Raw genomic sequence first — 20265 nt, forward strand, 5'->3', positions numbered from 1 at the left:
ATCAGTTGTCCATAAAAGTGTAAGTTTATTTCTGGATTCTCTGTTCTGTTCCATTGATCTATACACCTGTTCTTATGCCAGTACCAGGCTGTTTTGAGTAAAATGGCCTTGTAGTATAACTTCATATCCAGAAGTGTGATACTTCCCACTTTACTCGTGCTTTTCATGATTGTTGAGACTATCCGTGTTCTCTTTTGGTTCCATATAAATTTTTGGAATATGTGTTCTATATCTTTAAAGTAAGTCATTGGTATTTTAATCAGTATTGCATTGAATTTATAAATTGCTTTGATAATATAGATATTTTAATGATGTTTATTCCTTCTATCCATGAGTATGGTATATACTTCCACTTCTTTGTATCTTCCCTGATTTTTTTTTATCAATGTTTTATAATTTTCTGAGTACAAGTCTTTAATCTCCCAGTTAAGTTTATTCCTAGGTACTTCATTTTTTTGGTTGCAATGGTGAAGGGGATTGCTTCCTTAATTACCCTTTCTGACAATTCATTGTTAGTGTATAAAAATACCTCTGATTTCTGAGTATTAATTTTATAACCTGCCACCTTGCTGAATTCATTTATCAAGTCTACTAGTTTTTTGACTGAGACTTTAGGGTTTTCTATATACAATATCATATCATCTGCAAATAATGATAGTTTTACTTCTTCTTTTCAAATTTGGGTTCTTTTTATTTCTTATTCATGTCTGATCACTGTGGCTAGGACTTCCAGAACTACGTTGAATAAAAGTGGTAAAAGGGGGCACCCCTGCCTTGTTCCTGATCTTAAGGGGATTGCTTTTAATTTTTGCCCATTGACTATGATGTTGGCTGTGGGTTTGTCATAGATGGCTTTTATCATGTTGATGTATGTTCCCTGTATTCCCACTTTGCTGAGAGTTTTGATCATGAATGGGTGCTGGATTTTATCAAATGCTTTTTCTGCATCTATTGAAATTATCATGTGGTGTTTCTCATTCCTTTTGTTTATGTGATGAATTAAATTGATTGATTTGCGAATATTTTACCAGCCTTACCTCCCAAGAATAAATCCCACTTGGTCATGGTGTATGATTTTTTTCATATATTGCTGGATCCTGTTTGCTAATATTTTTTTTGAGGCTTTGAGCATCTAAATTCATCAGGAATATTGGCCTATTATTTTCTTTCTTTGTGTTGTCTTTGCCTGGTTTTGGAATCAGAATGATGCTCACCTCATAAAAGGAGCTTGGAATTCTTCTTTCCTCTTGAATTTTTTGAAATAGCTTGAGAAGGATGGAAGTTAGTTCTTCTTTGAATATTTGGTAGAATTCACTTGTGAAGCCATCAGGCCCAGGACATTTCTTCTATGGGAGTTGTTTGATAACTACTTCGATCTCATTTGTTGTAATCAGTCTGTTTATGTTTTCTGATTCTTCCAGATTAATTTTTGTAAGATTATGTGTTTCAAGGAATTTGTCCATTTCATCTAGGTTGTCTAGTTTTTTGGCATACAGTTTTTCATGATATTTTCTTATAATATTTTGTATTTCTGTTGTGTCAGTTGTTAAATCTCCACTCTCATTTTTTATTTTACTTATTTGAGTCCTCTCTCTTTTTTTCTTGGAGAGTCTGGTTAAAGGTTCATCAATCTTGTTTACCTTTTCAAAGAACCAGCTTCTGGTTTCATTGATCCTCTGTATTGTTTCTTTAGCCTCTATGTCATTTATTTCCACTCTGATCTTTTTTATTTCCTTCCTTCTACTACCTCTGGGTTTTACTTGCTGTTTTTTTTTTCTAGTTCTTTTAGATGCAGGGTCAAGTTGTTTATTTGAGTCTTTTTAGCTTTTTAAGGTATGCTTGTAATGCTATTAACTTCCCTCTCAGGACTGCATTGCTGTGTCCCATAAATTTTGAGTTGATGTATGCTCATTATCATTTGTTTCTAGGAATTCTTTTATTTCTTCTTTGATCTCATTGTTGACCCATTCATTATTTAATAACATGCTATTTAATTTTCAAGTGTTTGAGTATTTTTCAGTTTTTCTGTTGTGGTTGATTTCTAGTTTCATGCCATTGTGATCAGAGAAAGTGGTTGATATGATTTCAACCTTCTTAAATTTGTTGAGGCCACTTTTGTGCCCTAACATGTGGTCTATCCTAGAGTATGTTCCATGAGCACTTGAAAAATATGTATATTCTGCTGCTTTAGGGTGAAAGGTTCTGAAGATATCTATTAAATCGAGTTGATCTAGTGTATTTTTTTAGTCTGTTGTTTATTTGTTACTGTTCTTTCTTGAGGATCTATCTAGTGATGTTAGTGGGGTATTGCAATCCCCTACTATTATAGTATTGCTGTTGATCTCGCCCTTTAAATCCATCAAAGCCTGCTTTATATATTTAGGTGCTCCTATATTAGGTGTGTAGATATTTATAACAGTTACATCTTCCTGTTGAATTGCTCCCTTTATCATTATGTAGTACATTTCTTTATCTCTTACTGTAGCCTTTGTTTTAAAGTCCATTTTGTCTGATATAAGTATTGCTACCCCAGCTGTTTTTTCATTTCCATTTGCGTGAAATGTTTTTTTCCATCCTTTTATCTTCAGTCTATGTGCATCTTTTTTTTTTTAAAGTATGTCTCTTGTAGACAGCATATGTGTGGGTCCTGTTTCTTTATCCATGCAGCTACCCTATGTCTTTTGACTGGATCATTTAATCCTTTTACATTAAAGTTATTATTGATATGTAGTTGTTTATTGCCATTTTATTCTTTAAAACTGTATTCCTCTTTTGCTATATTCTTTATCCCCTTTGATTTGTTTACAACAGGCCCCTGAGCATTTCTTGCAGCATTGGTTTGGTTGTAGTGAATTCCTTGAGTTTTTTTTGCTGTTGTTTTTTTTTGTTTGTTTGTTTTTGTCTGGTAAGCTTTTTATTTCTCCTTCAATTTTATTTTATTTTATTTTATTTTTTTAATTTTTTTCTGAAGTTGGAAACGGTGAGGCAGTCAGACCGACTCCCACATGCACCTGACCGGGATCCACCCGGCATACTCACCAGGGGTGATGCTCTACATATCTGGGGCATTGCTCTTTTGCAACCAGGACCATTCTAGCACCTGAGGCAGAGACCATGAGCTATCCTCAGCACCCGGGCCAACTTTGCTCCAATGGAGCCTTGGCTGTGGAATGAGAAGAGAGAGAACAGAGCAAAGAGAGGGGGAGGGGTGGAGAGGCAGATGGGCACTTCTCCTGTGTGCTCTGGCCGAAAATCGAACCCAGGACTCCTTCACGCCAGGCCAATGCTCTACCACTGAGCCAACTGGCCAGAACTCTCCTTCAATTTTAAACGATAACCTTGCTGGATAAACTAGTCTTTGTTGTAGGCTCTTGTTCTGTATTACTTTGAATATTTCTTGCCATTCCCTTCTGGCCTCAAGTGTTTCTGTTGAGAAGTTGGAAGTCATCCTTATGGGGGCTTCTTTTTTAGGTGATAAGTCTTTTTTTCTCTAGCAGCTTTTAATATTTTCTCTTAATCACTTAGCTTTGGTATTTTAATTATGATGTGTCTTGGTGTAGATTTTTTTGGGTTTCTCTTAAATGGAGTTCTCTGTGCTTTGTGAACTTGTGAGACATTTTCCTGCCCTAATTTAGGGAAGTTTTCTGCTATTATATGTTTGAACAAAATCTCCCTTGTTCTTTCTCTTCTTCTTCAGGAACTCCAATGATGTGTATGTTATTTCTCTTCATGTTGTCACAGAGCTCTCTTAGAGTTTCCTCAGACTTTTTGAGTCTCTTTTCTTTTTTATACTCTGCTTCTGTGCCTTCATGTATCTTGTCCTCTAACTTGCTGATTAGATTCTCAGCTTCATCCATCCTGCTTTTAATTCCTTCCATTTTATTCTTCATTTGTGATCTTGTATTTGTGATTTCTGACTCATTCTTTTTTATTATTTCAATGTCCTTTTTTATATTTGCTATCTCTTTATTTAAGTGTTCGTAATGACCATCTACTGTTGTTCTAAGATCTTTGAGCATCCTAACAATCGTTCTTTTAAACTCTACATCTGGTAATTTGTTTATATATGACTCATTCAGGTCCTTTTCTGGGAATTTTTCTTGATTCATTTGTGTTGCATTTCTCTGCCTTCTCATTCTGTCTGTGTAAAAGAAGGTTTTGGCCACTGGAGTTCAATGGCTGTGGCCTCTGTGTTCCCTAGGTGTGGTCTGTCTGCAGGCACACCATCCCCTCTGCTTCTGCTGCCTAGAGTGTTCAGGTATGAGCGTTGCCAGTGCCAGCCCACTGGGGCTGTTGCTTTGGTTTCTACCTCTCCTTCACAGGAGGGGCTGTGATCATATGCTCAAGTGTACAAGTTTCTGTGGCCTTGGTCTTTGCCCCACCCCTGTGGGTGGGGTTATGCTCAGCCTTGAGGGCAGGGGTGAGCACCTTTGCTCAGCTACTGGTCTCCACCTTATCTGGGCTTTAGCCCCGCCCCATAGGAGGAGCCCACTCAATGGACGGCTGCAAGCCTTGGCTCCATGGGCCAGTTGGGGCTGCGTGCCTATGCTCAGTTGCGGGACTTGGCCTGTTCTGGGTTCCTGCATCAGGCCACAAGCCTCGGTTCCACGGGTGGGGTAAGGCTGCACTCCCGCGCCCTTGCTCAAGGGCAGGTCTCCTCCCCTTCCCTTGCAGGCTAGATTGCAGGCGGCCCGCAGCTGGGCTTGACTACTTTTGTGTGTCCCCTCCTCCCCAGCTGGGCAAGACTGAGCTTACACCTGGGCCTTGGTTGTGGCCAGCCAGCTTCCTGTCTTGCCGACAGAACCGTGCTTCCACGTCCCACTGCCGCCTGTGAACGCTCAGCCATGTGGGTGGGGTCGCTGCAGTTCAGACCCTAAGACTTACTACTCTAGTCCCAAAAGCTCCCTCCTTCTAAGCAACTCTGCTCTAAGTACCGTGGGAGAGCTTGTTTGGCTGATGTCCTGCTTCCCTTTGCTGGTATTGCTGTTTCCAGGGGAAATATTCACTTCAGATTTGGGGAGTGACTCATCCCAAGGGTTAGGGTGGCTGTCTCTCAAAGTATTTCTCCCTGTGCCTCCTAGATTACACTCTCTTCCTGCTTTTCTGGTGTTCTCCTCTCTCCCCATCCCCTGGAGCCCCGGGTGAGTGGTTGTGAGAGAGGTTTTCTGTGCAGTCCCTTTAGGAAGAATCTTGGGTCTGAGAAATCTGTCTCTTTCTCACAAACAGTATCCTGACTTGTTTCCAGCTAAATACTGTTTATATGCCTCTTCTAGGCTCTGGGGCTGCAGGCTGGGGCTTTGTTCCTGGGGCTCAGGACCTTCCCCTCTCCGCTAAACTCACTTCCCTCCACGGGAGTCTCTCCAAGCTGGCAATCGCTCCGAGGAGCTGGGCAGCCCTCTCTGCATTTCCACTTTTTCTACCAGTCTCAGTGTGGCTTCTTCAGTGTTCCTTGGTTGAAGAGTCCTCTTAGTTTAGTCCAAAGTGGTTTTACCAGATGATGATTCTTAAAATTAAGTTGTAATCCACTTTGGTTCTGGGAGGTGGAGGTTGGTGCATCCACCTACTCCATCACCATCTTGTAGCCTCTGGATTAAAGATTTTGATTTCTGCATTATAAAGTGGGGCAGACCAGGAGATTGCTCTCTCAGTTCCTGAGATTAGCATTAGAGCAGAGAGCAGGTTGAAGAGCAGAGTAAGCCCACGTGGAGGAGAAGAGAGGCAGCCAAGATGGTGCAGTGCTGCCAAGATGGTGGAGTGCTAAAAGAGAAGACAGTGCAGAGTTTGTGTAGAGAGAAGGAGATGGGGAACAAAGGAGAATGAGGCTAGTGAGCTAGAAACCTTTGATTCTAGAAAACTCAGATAAATCAGTAGCTTTGTGAGTGCTGAATGAGTGGGTTTTGGAGCCCAGTGTGTGTTTTTACTTGCCTGCCAGGTGCAAGCTAGGATTAAAGTTAATGGCCTGCTAGTTTGTGGCTCTGTTGTTTCATTACCATCTGTCCGAATCCAATGCGAATTTGCATGGGCCAGGCTGCTGTGAGGGTGGCCATGCCTACTGGCCACACATAGGATTAGGAATATAAATTAAAAATGTATTAATGCCCTGGCTTAGCAGCAGCAGAGAGCACCTACACCCCCCTAAATTGAGAGAGAAAGCAGAATAAATTACAGAAATCCATCTAACCTCTAGCTATGAGTAGGGAGCTACCATGGATCTGCAGGTAGGGGATTAAATGTTCAACTTCATTTTCCTTCCCAAATCTGATACCCAGTGGTCTTCTAATGATTGAATAGCCAAACCCAACTGGAATCCATTCAGGCAATGAAGTCTAGAACAGAGAAGAGGATGGAGAGCATGAAGAATACATTTATAGGGACAAAAGAAAACTGTCCAACTTGAATGAATGCTTTAATATAATAGTTTCACTATGCCTAAATCAAATATATTATTCTTAAACTTTGTTTTCAATAAAATTTATAAGCAAGCCCAATACTAAAGAAGAAATAACATTTGAAGGTGAATAATCTCTAACTTTATAAAAGTTACTTTAAGATACTTTTAGAGTTTGTGTAAAGCTCCACCTACAAAATTTCTCATGAGCATCACTCCAAAGTAACAAAGTGACTTGACATATATTTCTGTTTTCTTCTGTGGTCTGTTAAGTTTGAGTTCTCATAAAACATTAGGCTATATCATGAGCAGAGAAATATGCTAGGTAGAATACTCAGCAGTAAATGTTCATAAACACTTAGGCTTTAAATGATTTATATATCTAAGTTTTTTAGTATAAGTAGTGTTATATTTTACATCAATAACAACAAAAATAGTATCCAAATATATTAAATTATATAGTTCTGTTACTAAGTATGACTAAAGATGATGAAACTGGCTCATTGACACATCTTGTTTAAAAGCATATGTAAGGCAGTGGGCACAATTTTCTACCTCAGGGGAACTGAAATTTATGGATGGAGGAAGCCAAGAGAGAGATAACATGCTGATAACAAGATTTGGATTTCTCTTGAGAACAATAGAGCATTCTGCTTTCTTTCATCATCAATGAAACAGTGCTAGTTTCTAGAACTTGCCCTTAAAATTTTTAATTCTGTTCTTCTTTACAGTAAAAAAAGAAAAAAATAAGAAAAAAAATATTTCTGAAGCACTGTGTTGGGCAGATAAAATGTATTATGCTCACTTTGTTAAAGATGACACAAGGAGGCCGTCGCCCAGGTGATATTAATGTGTGTTGGGGGCAGGCAGGATTGTTGTAGTCTGGGGCTTGGTTTTGGGATTAAGCCTTTCCCACCCTTTTTGATGTGGGGCCGTACAATCCAATCATGCCTCAGAGAAGTGACTTTGTATTAGAGACTTCCCTATTTTGTATATTGGATTAAAGGTTGTGAAGCTACACTATAAAATGGGGGCAGAATGGGACTTGGCTCTTGGTTCCTGAGGTTAGCATGAGAGAGCAGAGAGAGTAGAGCCAGCAGCGGAAGGAGGCCACGTGGAGGAGGCCAGGAAAAGCAGCCAAGATGGTGGAGTGCTGAGTGAGATGCCAGTTTGTGTAGAGTTTGTATCTGGGATAAGGAAGGAGATGGGGAACTGAGGAGAATAAGGCTGGTGAGCTAGAAACCTTTGATTCTAGGAAACTTGGACAAATCAGTAGCTTTGTGAGCACTGAATGTGATTGGGTTTTGGAGCCCAGTGTGTATTTTTACTTGCCCGCCGGGTGCAAGCTAGGATTAAAGACTATGGCCCACCAGTTTTTGGCTCCATTGTTTCTTTACCGACTGTCCGAATCCAATGCGAACCTGCATGGAGCAGAAGGCTGCTTTGATAGTGGCCGTGGCTTCTGGCTTTACACACTGTCACATTAATCTTGCTTGTATTTAATTCAACATGGTGCAACTTGGAAACCCTGTCCTTCACAATGTAAACAACATAAAGTTCCTCTTATTTAATTTATGCAACTCTGAACTCCACTCCTCATATTCTCAATGCCTTTTGAAATCTGTGGTAATAATGTTATTTTAATTGCATATTATGGCTTAGTATCACAATTTTTTCAATAACATTGCAATGTAACTTGGTCACACTTGTGTTAGAAGCTCTCTATTTGTTTTCCATATTTTTTATAGAGATATAGAATTAAAATGCTAGTTCCAATATCCTGGTCACCTGTGGATTGTGATTTAAAGATACCGTAAGGTCACAGTTCCTCCAGACTTCCTCAGGCAGCTTTTGCCATCATGCTTAAATTCCTGTCAGTAATATCATTATGTTGTAAGGTACCAAAAAGCTGCAAGTTAATATTGAAATTCTAGGACGAAAAGGTCAGGCTTTCCTGTCCTTTCCTTGGAAAATGGAGGAAAATAATTCAAAGTCTCCTAACTTAGAAGGACAACTAGGGTCATTTGGTTTTAAGTTCTCAGAAAGAATTAAGGTTAACTGAGAAAATTCTTCTCTTTCAATAGGAGGCAGAATTTATATACCACCTTGCATTGATTGTAGTTCCTCCCTTTCCTGAAATCTTGAGAGTAAAATACCTCTAGGCTAGTGAGGGAAGAGGAACCCTGAAAGATTTATAAATAAATGTCTTTGATTGTGTTACCTTGAGAGTCTTAATGTTTCTGTATATCCCCTATAATCTTGTTAATAATTGTGCCATAATGTCATGCTCTCCCCCACCCGCATGTGATCAAGGGTATATAAGGAGCCCCTGAACTATTCTGGGGACTGCACAATTTGGGCCTGATGCCCCATGTCAGCCATATGTAGCTGGCATATTAAAATTTCGTCCTTTAATAAAACTCTTAAAATTTATCTGGACTGGATGTCTCTACTTGGACTCGATGAAGTGAGGCATAGTGCCTGTCAGAATCTGGGGTGCAGTACTTTATAACAATTATGAGGTTCAAAGATTCTTCTTAAAATATTAAACAATATTGATATTAAGTGTTAAAATAATTAGTGCAATGTATTGAAAAGTTATAGCTTTGAAAAGACCCCCTCCCCCCCAAAAAAATATAGTTCACAGAAATGTGGCTGGGGGTAATTCTCAGAGATATTACTTGGTTGTGGTCTACTCTTTTAGACTTTTGTTCCTTAACTGGACTCCAAAATATGGGTCTTCAGTAAGTGATTTTTTTTTTGTATTTTTCTGAAGTTGGAAACGGGGAGGCAGTCAGACAGACTCCCACATGCACCCGACAGGGATCCACCCTGCACGCCCACCAGGGGGTGATGCTCTGCCCATCTGGGGCATCAATCTGTTGCAACCAGAGCTATTCTAGCGCCTGAGGCAGAGGCCACAGAGCCATCCTCAGCACCCGGGCCAACTTTGCTCCAATGGAGCCTTGGCTGTGGGAGGGGAAGAGAGAGACAGAGAGAAAGGAGAGGGGGAGAGGTGGAGAAGCAGATGGGTGCCCTGGCCAGGAATCAAACCCAGGACTCCTGCACACCAGGCCGATGCTCTACCACTGACCCAACTGGCCAGGGCCCACTAAGTGATTTTGAGTTGAACTAAAAGAGTTAATAACAAGTTAGATGTGTGGTTATTTATATAGTATTTATCTTATTTTATATCATTTGTCCCGGAATTTTCAAGTTGGAGGAGAAAATCAATTTTGCCTTTAGTTCCCTTGACTATGTACAGAAAGAGATTTATCTGTTATCTCATTAAAGTGAAAAAAACTAATATGATTCTTACTGCAGGCTAATCAGTCTTGTGCACAATTTAAAAATCAGTAAGCAATACCATTTACTAACCAATAAATGTTTACCAACCTATTCCCATTAGAAATAATTTTATATTTTGTGACAAATGTGTTCATGTCCATCATTTGTTGGTTATGCTCAGTGATTATAAAGGTAGTAACAGTTTGTGATATATATATATATGTGTGTATATATATCACATATATATATATATCAGTTCCATTTCTTTGTATTGAAAAGTATATATTAGAACTATGTAGATTAAACTTTCTCTAAACTGGTATAAGATATTTTTCTCTCTAATTAACAGTGCCTTTTTATGAATATGATGTAATTTCATTTATTCTTAGATTATACAAAATTGTATAAATAACCCAAGAGCTATATAATTATGAAGGAACACAAGGTGTTGAAACTTGCTTTAAAATTATGATTATAAACATAAAATATAACAGTAGAAATATAATAAGCACTAAAGACACTGTGGAAATAAAAATAATCAGTATCTCAGTAAGTCATTCTTAAAATGGCACATATTCCAGAAACATATTCTGGTAAGATTTGTGTTTAGTTGTGCCAAGAACCCAAGGCAGTGTTGAAACATGAATATGTAAATTTAAAAAATTGTTGAAATAATATTGATACATAATTATTAGTTTCAGGTGTATAACACGATGACTCAATATTTGTATATATTGTGAAATAATTACTCCTATAAATTTAACATCCCTCACAATACATAATCACAATTTTTTTCTTACAATGAAAAATTTTAAGATCTATTCATTTTGCAACTTTCAAATATACAGTATTAATAACAATAGTCACCATGCTGCACATTACATCCCCATGACTTATTTATTTTATAAGTGGAAAAGTTTGAAATTTTGACTCCCTTCACCCATTTTCCTACCCACCACCTCCTGCCTCTGCTGGCAATGACCTATCTGTTCTCTTTATCAATAATTCCATTTGGGGGTTGTTTTTGTTTTAGATTTTGCATATAATGAAATCATACATTCCATTTGTCTTTCTGGTCTTACCTATTCAGTTACTAATGTTATCAACATCTACTTATGTTGTTGCAAATGATAATATTTCATTTTTTTACAGCTGAATAATATCTCATTTTGTGCGTATATGATATATCACATTTTCTTGATCCATTGATGAACACTTAGGCTGTTTTCATATTTTCGCTATTGTAAAAATCTCAGTTAACTAAGATTTTATATTTTTTCATGATTCAGTCTTAGTAAATAGCAACACTCTAGGAATTTTTCTTGTTTTTTCTAGGTCGAGTGTTGGCATAAAATTAATTGTTCATAGTGTCTCTTGTGATCTTTTTATTTCTGTGGTATCACTTGTCATTCTTGCACTTGAATTTCTATACTATTTATTAGAGCCCTTTTTTATTCTTGTGAAACTACCTAAAGGTTTGTCAATATTTTTTTTTCAAAAAAACAGCTTAGTTTTATTGATTGTATTTTCTTTTTAGTCTCTATTTCATTTATTTATACTCATTTTTTTTATTTCCTTCCTAGGACTACATTCAGCCGTTTTCATTCTTTTTCTAGTTAAGTGAAGGATAAAGTTAGGTTGTTTATATGAGATATTTCTTGTTTCTTATTATAGGCATTTATCACTATAAACATCCCTGTTAGAACTGCTTTTGCTACATTGTATTAATTTTTGTAGGTTGTAATTTTTATCTTTGACTCAAGGTAATTTTTATTTTTATTTTTTCTTTCACTCATTGGTTATTTAGCAGTGTTCTTCAATCTCAAAATATTTCTGCAATTTCTAGTTTTCTTCTTGTAATTAATTTCTATATCATACCCTTGTGGTAAAAGAAAAAAGATGCTTGATATGATTGTAGTCTTTTTTAATTTATTCAAATTTTATTTATAGACTAACATCTCATCTATCCAGAAGACTGTTGTATGTGAGCTTGAAAAGAATGTGCATCCTGTTGCTTCTGCATGGAACATTGCACTCATATACATAAATTATCTGGTGTAAGCTGTTTTTTGTTTTGTTTTGTTTTGTTTTTACTGATTTTATTGTGTTTACATGGATTCTAGGGTCCCCCTGAATGCATCCCCCCTTCCCTGTATTCCTCTCAACATCATTCTTGTCCCCTCCCCATAGCAACCTCCCCCCTCCCCTTCAGGTTTATCCCATCCTGTTGTTCCCTTTCCTTCTGTCCTCTTTTCCTCTGGTCCCTTTGATCCTTCCTCTGTCTCAATTCCATTCCTCAGTTCACATTGTTCATTGGATTCTTCAAATGAATGAGGTCATATGACATTTTTTTTCTCTGCCTGGCTTATTTCACTTAACATAATAGTTTCCAGGTCCATTCATGTTGTTGCAAAAGGTAAGATTTTCTTCTTTTTTATGGCCCCATAGTATTCCATTGTATATATTTAACACAGCTTTTTAATCCACTTGTCCACTGCTGGACACTTGGGCTGTTTCCAGATCTTTGCTATTGTAAATAATGCTGCCCTAAACATGGGGGTGAATTTCTCCTTTTGAATCAGTGATATGGTGTTCTTGAGATATATTCCTAAAAGTGGGATGGCTGGGTCAAAAGGAAGTACAATTTTTAATTTTTTGAAGAATCTCCATATTGTTTTCCACAGTGGCTGCACCAGTGTGCATTCCCACCAGCAGTGCAGGAGGATTTCATTTTCTCCACATCCTCACCAGCACTTATTTTGTGTTGTTTTATTGATGCATGCCATTCTGACTGGTGTGAGGTGATATCTCATTGTGGTTCTGATATGCATTTCTCTAATGATTAGTGATGTTGAGCATTTTTTCATATCCCTATTGGCCATCTATCTGTATGTCCTCTTTGGAGAAGTGTCTATTCATTTCTTTTGCCCATTTTTAATTGGATTGTTTATTTTCTTGGTGTTCAGTTTTACAAGTTCTTTATAAATTTTGGTTACTAACCCCTTATCAAATTGTTTTCCAATTGTATTGTCGAATATGTTCTCCAATTGGTGTCCTAACATGTGGTCTATCCTAGATAATGTACCATGAGCACTTGAAAAGAATGTATATTCTGCTGCTTTAGGATGAAAGGTTCTGAAGATATCTGTTAAATCGAATTGACCTAGTGTGTCATTTAAGTCTGCTGATTCTTTGTTAATTTTCTTTCTTGAGGATCTATCTAGTGATGTTAGTGGGGTATTGAAATCTCCTACTATTATAACATTGCTGTTGATCTTGCCCTTTATATCCATCAAAGTCTGCTTTATATATTTAGGTGCTCCTATCTTAGGTGTATAGATATTTATAATGGTTATATCTTTCTGTTGGATTGCTCCCTTTATCATTATGTAGTGACCTTCTCCATTTTGTCTAAATATTGCTACTCCAGATTTTTTTCATTTCTATTTGCGTGAAATTACTTTATCCATCCTTTTATCTTCAGTCTATATGCATCCTTTGTTTTAAGGTGTGTCTCTTGTAGACAGCATATGTATGGGTCCTGTTTTCTTATTCATGCAGCTACCCCATTTGTTTTGATTGGATCATTTAATCCATTTACATTTAAGATTATTATTGATATGTAGTTGTTTATTGCCATTTTATTCTTTAAAACTGTGTTTCTTTTTTGCTATATTCCCCTTTGATCTGTTTACAATGGGCCCCTTAGCGTTTCTTGCAGCATTGGTTTGGTTGTAGTGAATTCCTTGAGGTTTTTTTTTGTCTGGAAAGCTTTTTATTTCTCCTTCAATTTTAAATGATAGCCTTGCTGGATAAAGTAGTCTTGGTTGTAGGCTCTTGTTCTGCATTACTTTGAATATTTCTTGCCATTTCCTTCTGGCCTCAATTGTTTCTGTTGAGAAGTCAGATGTCATCCTTATAGTGGCTCCTTTGTAGGTGATAGCCTTTTTTTCTCTAGCTGCTTTTAATATTTTCTCTTAATCACTTAGCTTTGATATTTTAATTATGATGTGTCTTGGTGTAGATTTCTTTGGGTTTCTCTTTAATGGAATTCTCTGTGCTTCTTGAACTTGTGTTTCTTTTTTCTGCATCAATTTAGGAAAGTTTTCAGCTATGATTTGATTCAACAAAATCTTTATCTTTTGTTCTTTCTCTTCTTCTTCAGGAACCCCTATGATGCGTATGTTATTTCTCGTCATGTTGTCACAGAGCTCTCCTAAAGTTTCCTCAGATTTTTTTAGTGTCTTTTCTTTTTGCTTCTCTGCTTTCATGCTTTCATTTATCTTGTCCTCTAACTCACTTATTCGATCCTCAGCTTCATCCATCCTGCTTTTAATTCCTTCCATTTTAGTCTTCATTTCTGATATTGTATTTGTGATTTCTGACTCATTCTTTTTTATTATTTCAATGTCCTTTTTTATACTTGCTATCTCTTTATTTAGTTGTTTGTTAAGACCATCTATTGTTGTTCTAAGATCTTTGAGCATCCTAACAATTATTATTTTAAACTCTGCATCTGGTAATTTGTTTATATCTGACTCATTCAAGTTCTTTTCTGGGGATATCTCTTGATTCATTTGGGTTGCATTTCTCTGCCTTCCCATTTTGTCTGTGTATAAGAAGGATGTGGCCACTGGAGTTCAATGGGTGTGGCCTCTGTGTTCCCTAGGTGTGGTCTGTCTGCAGGCCCTCCACCCCCTTCTGCTGATTCCTCAGACTTTTGGGTATGGGCATTGCCGGCGCCTGCTTGCTCCGGCATTCTCTGCAGTTTCCGCCTCTCTTCCACAGGCTGGGCTGTGTTCACATGCTGGGGCTACTAGCCCTATCTGGCTTTGGCCTTTGCCCCACCCTCATGGGTGGGGCCGCAAGCCCCGGCTCTGGGGTCGGGGCTGCGCACCCATGCTCCGCTGCAGGTCTGTGCTCTTCCCTGGCTTTTGCTTTTCCCCATGGGTGGGATTGCAGGCAGGACCACTCTTGCTCACCCTGCCTGCAGCTGGTTGGACTGCCTTTGTTCACCTCTTGCTCATGCCATGCTTCAATCTTGGCTGGCGTGGCTTTCACCCCCACCAACAAGATCATGCTTTCGCATCCCGCCGCTGCCTTTTCTCTGGCAAGCCCTCAGCAGTGTGGGTGGCAGTGATTCTTCTCAGACCTTAACACTAAATACTGTATTCCTGATGGCTCCTGCCTTCTAAGTGACTCTGCTCTGAGTGCCTTGGGAGAGCTTGTTTGGCTGGTGTCCTGTTTCCCTTTGCTGATATTGCTGGTTCCAGGATAAATATTCACTTCAGATTTGGGGGGTGACTCAGCCCAGGGGTTAGCATGGCTGTCCCTCAAAGTGTTTCTCCCTATTCCTCCTAGATTACACCCTCTTCCTGCTACTTTGGTCCTCTCATCTCTTCCCATCTCCCAGAGTACTGGGTGATTGGTTGTGAAGAGGTTTTTTGTGCGGTCCCTTTAAGAAGAATCCTGGGTCTGAGAAATCTGTCTCTTTTTCACAAACAGTATCCTGGCTTGTTTCACAGCTAAATACTGTCCATATGCCTCTTCTAGGCTCTGGGGCTGCAGGCTGGGGCTTTGTTCTTGGGACCCAGGACCCTTTCCTCTTCAGTAAACTCACTTCCTTCCATGTGAGTCCCTCCAGGGTGCTGTTCACTCCTGGGAGCTTGGCAGCCCTCTTCGCATATTTGCTTTTCCTATCGGTCTCAGTGTGGCTTCTTCAGTGTTCCTTGGTTGGAGAGTCCTCTTAGTTTAGTCCAAAGTTGGTTTTTTCAGATGATGATTCTTAAAATTAAGTTGTAATCCACTTTGATTCTGGGAGGTGGAAGTTGGTACATCCTCCTACTCCATCACCATCTTGCTGCCCTCATAACTCATTGTTTAAGGCCAATGTTTTATTGATTATCTGTATTGATCCATTCACTGAGAAAAGTGGGATATTAAAGGCCATAATATGATTATATTTCTGTCTTATGGTTGATCCCATTGTAAAGTTTAACATTATTACTTCCCCCTGTGTTTTATCTTTTTGATGTCACATTTTACACCTTTTTAGCTTATGTATCCTTAACATATTATTGTAATTATAGTTATTTTTACTACTTATGTCTTTTAACTTTTATACTAACTTTATAAGTGATCAAAATACCACCTTTGCTATATATGTATATTCACACATATATACACCTTACTAGTAAGACTTATACTTTTATATATTTACCTGTTCTTAATTAGTGCCCTTTCATTTGAGCTTGAAGAAGTCCTTTTAGCATTTCTTGAAAGACTGGCCAAGTGGTAATGAAGTACCTTAACTTTTGTTAGTCTGGCAAATTCTCTTTTATTTCTGAGTGAAAATTTTGCCAAATGCAATATCCTTTGCTGGATTTTTTTTTTCCTTTTTGCAGTCTGAAAATATGCTACTTTGTTCTGGCCTGCAAAGTTTCTGCTGAAAAATTTACTGATAATCTTATGAGGGGATCCTTTTTATGTATCAAGATTTTTCTTGCTTTTTAAATATTTTCTTCCTGCCTTTAACCCTTTGAGTTGTACAAACATTCATGCACGTCCTCACTCAAAGGGTTAATAAAAAAGTCACTACCCAAATGGTTAAGTTTTGATATTTTAATCACAGTGTGTCTGGATATTGGTCTCTTTAGTTCATAGAAATTGGAAATCACTGAGCTTTTAGTTGCATCCCCCAAAATTAGAGAACTTTTCAGCCATTATTTCCTCAGAAAAGTTTTCTGTTTCTTTCTCTCTCTTATCCATCTGGGACCACTATAATGCAAATTATTGCTTGCTTGATATTGTCCCATAAGTTCTTGAATCAATCTTCACTTTTATTTTCTGCTCTGATTGCATGAGTTCCACTGCTTTGTTTTCAAGTTCACTGATCCTTTCTTCATCATCAGTTAATCTGTAGTTGAACCCATCTTGTTTATTTTTCATTTTAGTTACTGTATTCTTCTGCTCTGTGATTTCTGTTTGGTACTTTCTTATATTTGTTCTTTATTGAAGAACTCATTATGTTCATCCATTCTTCAAGTTTGGTGAGTGTTTTAATGACCATTATTTCGAACTCTTAATCTAGTGAATCACTTATCATTATTCCATTAACAATTTTTATGAAGTTTTTCTTTGTTCTTTTGTATGGAAAAAAATTTCTTTGTTTCTTCATTTTTCCTGACTTTCTCTGTTAGTTTTGAAATAGTGGCCTTGTACAGAAGATGGATTTACTGTTCAACTCCGACCTAGCTCATGGTTATCACTCAGACTCTCCAATTATCCAATTACCCTATTTTATATTTAGTGTCCCTGAGTAGTTGAGGATATACCAAAATATGTGAGTGTCCCAAAGGGGAAGAAACCAGCCAGCACCTATAGTGAGGCTGGTTTGAAGTCAGACCTCAGGCATAGTTTTTAAAATATGCAAATACAGAGTTGTGTCTGACCACAAGTATAAGCCACACTGCTCACTGGAGCCAGGCAATCAAGAAATATACCCTGGTGGCAGCAACAGAAATTGGGCTCCAGAGAATGGTATAGGTTCCTTTCAGGGAAATATTGGTGATCTGCAGCATGGCAGATGGTGAGTTCAGGGATTGTGTCTGATATAAAGCACGCCATCATGCCCTTACATGTATGTTCAATTAGATGCCTGTCCCTTGAGTTGATCCTCTAATATAAGCAAATAAGCTTCTTTCAAATAAAGCATGGATAATTCTCAATCAGTTGCTTCTGTGCTGGACCCAGGGTTGGGTGAGTTCAGGCATGTGAAATCTCTGAGACATTTCTCTGTTTCTATAACCTTGTTTGTCTCCTGGACTTGAGTCCCTTTCATTTTAAAGCTAGATGTTTGGAGGTTTCATTCTTAGTGAAGATCTTAAAAGTTGGGGTGCTGGATGTAGGGTTTAATCCCTTCACTTGTCAGAGAAGCTCTGTATTGAGTTCACCTTCATTTTGGCATAACTTTGTTAAAAGTGAGTTTATGTCTAGATTGTCCCTCCACCTCTTCCACCCACTTTAATGTGGGTTTTTTTTTCTAAGTTGCTTGAAAGGTAAGAGTCACTTAGCTATTTTTTTTGGGGGGGCATGGGTGGTTAGAAGAAATTATTACATATATAAACATAGATTTGGTGTGTCCATAGGAGGAGGGTGTGTTGCCATCTTGAACCAGAATCTTAAATGATAATTAAATTGTAGCTTTTTCATAATTTTTAAATGAGTTTGAATTAATTTTTCAATAAGAGCAATAATAAGAGTTTCCCAGTTTATAGTGTATTGCTTTCATACAGTATGCTTGGCAATGTTTAGAGTTAACTTGGTAAAAGTGCTCACTATTTGAAAAGCTCTTGGGCCATGTTTTTAGATGATTAAAAATATGCCAGTTAGTGAGATATTTTTTTTTAATTTTTTTAAAAATTTATTTTTTACAGAGACAGAGAGTGAGTCAGAGAGAGGGATAGACAGGGACAGACAGACAGAAACAGAGAGAGATGAGAAGCATCAATCAACAGTTTTTCATTGCACGTTGCAACACCTTAGTTGTTCATTGATAGCCCTCTCTCATGTGCCTTGACCACGGGCCCTCAGCAAACCCAGCAATCCCTTGCTGGAGCCAGCGACCTTGGGTTCAAGCTGGTGGGCTTTTGCTCAAACCAGATGAGCTCATGCTCAAGCTGGCGACCTCGGGGTCTCAAACCTGGGTCCTCTGCATCCCAGTCTGATGCTCTATCCACTGCGCCACTGCCTGGTCAGGCAGTGAAATATTGATAAGACATTTTAATTCACAAATAGAAATATTTCTCAAATGTAGACTATTTTAACCACTATGGAAGGTTTTCAGTATTTTAAGTTTTCTCATAGGACATATTTTTTAAAAAGAATACATTTGAAGAATGCTTTTAACTCACGCATATTTTTCACTATTGAAATTGAGTCTCAACCTTTTTTAAGTTTTTCACCAAGACAGCTCCACAGTTAAATGGATTATAAGTATCCCACTCAATTGTCTTCCTTAAAGTAAGTAAATAAATAAATAAATAAATAAATCAGCCTCATCTCAATGGGAATTTTTTTTTTTTTTTTGTATTTTTCTGAAGCTGGAAACGGGGAGAGACAGTCAGACAGACTCCCGCATGCGCCTGACCGGGATCCACCCGGCATGCCCACCAGGGGGCGACGCTCTGCCCACCAGGGGACGATGCTCTGCCCCTCCGGGGCATCACTCTGTTGCGACCAGAGCCACTCTAGCACCTGGGGCAGAGGCCAAGGAGTCATCCCCAGTGCCCGGGCCATCTTTGCTCCAGTGGAGCCTCGGCGCTGCGGGAGGGGAAGAGAGAGACAGAGAGAAAGGAGAGGGGGAGGGGTGGAGAAGCCGATGGGCGCTTCTCCTGTGTGCCCTGGCCGGGAATCGAACCCGGGACTCCTGCACGCCAGACCGACGCTCTACCACTGAGCCAACCGGCCAGGGCCTCAATGGGAAATTAATAAAATAAAAAATTTCACAGTATTTTTTTTGTTTTCTCTTGCCTTTTCCATTTGAATTACAAAACATATTCCATTTTTAAAAATTTGCCTGATTATGCTCGAGCATCTTTAAATCAGTAGTACAAACAGACAAACGAAAGCAATTTCCAAAATAAGAATATGGAATCAGAAAAAAAAATCCCAAAATGCTTCACACTAATTTGGAGTTTTACTTATGAGAATAACTTTGCTAATGGGTCCATCTGGCCATTTTCTTCAGCTCTATGTTGAATTCTCTATTGAGAATTATGAGAGAGCTTGTATAGAACAAGGAGTGTCAAATTTAGCCCCAAATTTCCTTTTCTGATTAGAACTTTTGGTTTTGAAAATCACTTTAGCTTTGGCTGCTCAACTTTTAGCCATTTTACATATAATTTTTATACCAAAATGTTTGAAAACCATAGTGAAGAAAAAACACTGTCATTTGAATTACCTACCTTTTAGACCAGGGGTCCCCAAACTTTTTACACAGGGGGCCAGTTCACTGTCCCTCAGACCATTGGAGGGCCGGACTATAAAAAAAACTATGAACAAATCCCTACGCACACTGCACATATCTTATTTTAAAGTAAAAAAAAAATGGAAACAAATACAATATTTAAAATAAAGAACAAGTAAATTTAAATCAACAAACTGACCAGTATTTCAATGGGAACTATGGGCCTGCTTTTGGCTAATGAGATGGTCAATGTCCGGTTCCATATTTGTCACTGCTAGCCGTAACAGGTGATATGACGCGCTTCCGGAGCCGTGATGCATGCATCCCACGTCACCGGAAGTAGTACTGTACGTGAGCCATGCTGCGCTTTGTGGCGCCGCCACATACAGTACTCCCGGAGCATAGGATGAGGATGGATCCTGTGCTCCTCTCACTGACCACCAATGAAAGAGGTGCCCCTATCGGAGGTGCAGCGGGGGCCGGATAAATGGCCTCAGGGGGCCGCATGTGGCCCGTGGGCCGTAGTTTGGGGACCCCTGTTTTAGACACAAGTGGCAAGAACTGTTAAGACATTCTTATATAATAAAAATTTATTATCAATATATTTTATCAAAAAATTAGA

Source organism: Saccopteryx leptura, chromosome 4, assembly GCF_036850995.1.
Source record: "Saccopteryx leptura isolate mSacLep1 chromosome 4, mSacLep1_pri_phased_curated, whole genome shotgun sequence".
Classification (NCBI taxonomy): Eukaryota; Metazoa; Chordata; class Mammalia; order Chiroptera; family Emballonuridae; genus Saccopteryx; species Saccopteryx leptura.